Source organism: Petromyzon marinus, chromosome 22 (assembly GCF_048934315.1).
Source record: "Petromyzon marinus isolate PM22_M1 ecotype Great Lakes invasive population chromosome 22, UKy_Petmar_22M1.pri1.0, whole genome shotgun sequence".
NCBI classification, from domain to species: domain Eukaryota; kingdom Metazoa; phylum Chordata; class Hyperoartia; order Petromyzontiformes; family Petromyzontidae; genus Petromyzon; species Petromyzon marinus.
This window is the reverse complement of record NC_133688.1, coordinates 20,970,500-20,975,289: the sequence shown is the minus strand read 5'-3', so window position 1 is coordinate 20,975,289 and position 4,790 is coordinate 20,970,500. Positions and strand designations below refer to the sequence as shown.

Sequence of the window (4,790 nt, the reverse complement as noted above, 5' to 3'; positions counted from 1 at the left end):
CCCACGACGCCGGAGACGAAGACGGAGCACCTCGGGTTCCATTCCACCGACAGACAGCCCTAATTCAGCCTCCCTCCACAGAGATCTCCCTCCACAGAGGTCTCCCTCCACAGAGGTCTCCCTCCACAGAGATCTCCCTCCTCAGAGGTCTCCCTCCACAGAGGTCTCCCTCCACAGAGATCTCCCTCCACAGAGATCTCCCTCCACAGAGGTTTCCCTCCACAGAGGTCTCCCTCCACAGAGGTCGACAGCAGCGGCCTCGCTCAGAATCGACGGTGACCCAACATTTCGCCCAAAGTTTCGATATTTACCGGGGCGGTGGCGGCGACTCACAAGTACTGGAGTTAGCGAAGTGGTGGTTAAGAATGCGTGCGTGCGTGTGTGCATTTCCCCGGTGGTGATGAGTCGGTATCGAGTGAGCGACGTAATGACAGGGTGCTTCAAAAAAATGTTGACACTTACACGGGACTCTCGTTTTTAATAGAAAAAGAATGGATAACGGTAATTGCGATATTGTGATGATTATGCTAATTATGATTTCCCATCAGGGGCATGTTGGGCCACTGGGCCCCAGAGGGGACTTCGGGGAGAGAGGGGAGGGGGGCACGGAGGGATCTCGGGGCCTGCCTGGTCTCCTAGGCAACAGGGGCCTCCCCGGGCTCAGAGGGGCCCCTGGACCCCGGGGAGAGACGGGGAGCTCGGGGTTGGTGGTGAGTCTCTTTGCCGAACCACGCACCCAGTCTCATTGTTCTGTGCCTCGCGAAGGTCGACTCAGCCTTAAATGCCTCTTATTACATACAGCATGCGCTCGCTTCGGGACATACGTACGTGAGAAAGACAAAAATGTCCGGTGTAGTCGACACGGACTGTTGGAGCAAGTGCCGTTCACAGGCATGGCCAGTGCAGTGCACAACAAAGACAACAACAACCAACATTCACCACAAAGTGGCGGTGACGTCAGCACGGCGCTTGTGCCAGGCTATGTGCACAAACACACACGCACACACAAACACACCACTACAAACAATAGCTTCAATTTTTCACTCAATGGCTATGAACCCATTGGCAACCCTGGTGCCAGGCTAGGTGCATGCACGCACCCATTCTGTGCTGTGTTGCTGTTGTTGTTTCAGGGTTCGTCCGGTGTCCCGGGGGGTCCTGGCCGAGGGGGTCTCCCGGGAGTAAACGTAAGTTCACGCGGCTCGGCTCCCTTGCCACTCCACTGCTGGATGAGATTTGTCACAGCGCGCAGTGGTTAGCGCACTGCGCTACTGAGTTCGACTCCTGCTCGCGGCCAGCAGCAAATATCTGAACCGGTCCTGGGCCTATGCCTAGGTAGACTCAGGCTTAAATGAGTACCTGATGCGAGTATGTAAAACGTCAGCACTGGGGAGACAAAGGCGGCCGGGCTTGCGTTGTGCTGCCCACACACCACCCTGTCTTGTGCCGTGCCGGTGTCCATAGGTGCTCGCTAACAGCACGTGCCTCTGCGGTCTGTTGAAGGGATCTTTGTCTTAATTATCCGTGCCCTCGGGATCTTAGTGCGCCCATCAGATGACGGACATCTTTATAGCTCGTCGGATTCCTCCAGCATGAACACATGACTCTGATTCTGATCTTTGGAAGCAGGGGGTCGGATCTCGGGAGTTGTTGTTGTTGACGGGGTTTCTGTCGCGCCGTTTGCAGGGACCCCCAGGGCTCCCGGGACCCCCGGGCCCTGGTGGGCCGCCGGGAGAAGAGGTAGAGCGCCACCTCGTCACTCGCCACCACCGCCATCATCCTCATCGTCGTCGTCGTCACCGTCATTATCGTGATCGGCACTTTTGACATCATGATAATGATGATCATCATCATTATTGTCATCACCACTAACATCACTACCATCATCATCGTCGTCATCATTATTGTCATCACCACTAATATCACTACCATCATCATTATTGTCATCACCACTAACATCACTACCATCATCATCGTCATCATTATTACCACTAACATCACTAACATCATCATCGTCATCATTATTGTCATCACCACTAACATCACTACCATCATCATCGTCATCATTATTGTCATCACCACTAACATCACTACCATCATCGTCGTCGTCATTATTGTCATCACCACTAACATCACTACCATCATCATCGTCATCATTATTGTCATCACCACTAACATCACTACCATCATCATCGTCATCATTATTGTCATCACCACTAACATCACTACCATCATCATCGTCATCATTATTATCATCACCACTAACATCACTACCATCATCATCGTCATCATTATTGTCATCACCACTAACATCACTACCATCATCATCATCGTCGTCATCGCCACTAACATCACTACCATCATCATCGTCATCATTATTATCATCACCACTAACATCACTACCATCATCATCATCGTCATCATTATTGTCATCACCACTAACATCACTACCATCATCATCATCGTCATCATTATTGTCATCACCACTAACATCACTACCATCATCATCGTCATCATTATTGTCATCACCACTAACATCACTACCATCATCACCGTCATCATTATTGTCATCACCACTAACATCACTACCATCATCATCATCGTCATCATTATTGTCATCACCACTAACATCACTACCATCATCATCGTCGCCATCACCACTAACATCACTACCATCATCATCATCGTCATCATTATTGTCATCACCACTAACATCACTACCATCATCATCATCGTCATCATTATTGTCATCACCACTAACATCACTACCATCATCATTATTGTCATCACCACTAACATCACTACCATCATCATCGTCATCATTATTACCACTAACATCACTAACATCATCATCGTCATCATTATTGTCATCACCACTAACATCACTACCATCATCATCGTCATCATTATTGTCATCACCACTAACATCACTACCATCATCGTCGTCGTCATTATTGTCATCACCACTAACATCACTACCATCATCATCGTCATCATTATTGTCATCACCACTAACATCACTACCATCATCATCGTCATCATTATTGTCATCACCACTAACATCACTACCATCATCATCGTCATCATTATTATCATCACCACTAACATCACTACCATCATCATCGTCATCATTATTGTCATCACCACTAACATCACTACCATCATCATCATCGTCGTCATCGCCACTAACATCACTACCATCATCATCGTCATCATTATTATCATCACCACTAACATCACTACCATCATCATCATCGTCATCATTATTGTCATCACCACTAACATCACTACCATCATCATCATCGTCATCATTATTGTCATCACCACTAACATCACTACCATCATCATCGTCATCATTATTGTCATCACCACTAACATCACTACCATCATCACCGTCATCATTATTGTCATCACCACTAACATCACTACCATCATCATCATCGTCATCATTATTGTCATCACCACTAACATCACTACCATCATCATCGTCGCCATCACCACTAACATCACTACCATCATCATCATCGTCATCATTATTGTCATCACCACTAACATCACTACCATCATCATCATCGTCATCATTATTGTCATCACCACTAACATCACTACCATCATCATCATTATTGTCATCACCACTAACATCACTACCATCATTATCGTCATCATTATTGTCATCACGACTAACATTACTACCATCATCATCATCGTCGCCATCACCACTAACATCACTACCATCATCATCGTCATCATAATTGTCATCACCACTAACATCACTACCATCATCATCGTCATCATTATTGTCATCACCACTAACATCACTACCATCATCATCATCGTCATCATTATTGTCATCACCACTAACATCACTACCATCATCATCGTCATCATTATTGTCATCACCACTAACATCACTACCATCATCATCGTCATCATTATTGTCATCACCACTAACATCACTACCATCATCATCATCGTCGTCGTCATCACCACTAACATCACAACCATCATCATCGTCATCATTATTATCATCACCACTAACATCACTACCATCATCATCGTCATTATTATTATCATCACCACTAACATCACTACCATCATCATCGTCATCATTATTGTCATCACCACTAACATCACTACCATCATCATCGTCATCATTATTGTCATCACCACTAACATCACTACCATCATCATCATCGTCGTCGTCATCACCACTAACATCACAACCATCATCATCGTCATCATTATTATCATCACCACTAACATCACTACCATCATCATCATCGTCATTATTATTATCATCACCACTAACATCACTACCATCATCATCGTCAGCATTATTGTCATCACCACTAACATCACTACCATCATCATCGTCATCATTATTGTCATCACGACTAACATCACTACCATCATCATCGTCATCGTTATTGTCATCACGACTAACATCACTACCATCATCATCATTATCATCATTATTGTCATCACCACTAACATCACTACCATCGTCATCATTATTGTCATCACCACTAACATCACTACCATCGTCATCGTCATCATTATTGTCATCACCACTAACATCACTACCATCATCATCATCGTCATCATTATTGTCATCACCACTAACATCACTACCATCATCATCGTCATCATTATTGTCATCACCACTAACATCACTACCATCATCATCGTCATCATTATTGTCATCACCACTAACATCACTACCATCATCATCATCGTCATCATTATTGTCATCACCACTAACATCACTACCATCATCATCGTCATCATTA

The 4,790-nt window shown here is 45.2% G+C and overlaps 1 long non-coding RNA gene across 1 annotated transcript; it reads left to right on the top strand.

Annotated features, from left to right (window-relative positions):
* Positions 1-466: 466 nt before the first annotated feature.
* LOC142925649 (uncharacterized) lies at positions 467-1,746 on the top strand. Its single transcript, XR_012942608.1, has 3 exons — positions 467-710; positions 1,134-1,187; positions 1,687-1,746. It is a non-coding gene; the product is annotated as an uncharacterized LOC142925649 (long non-coding RNA).
* The last annotated feature ends 3,044 nt before the right edge of the window (positions 1,747-4,790 follow it).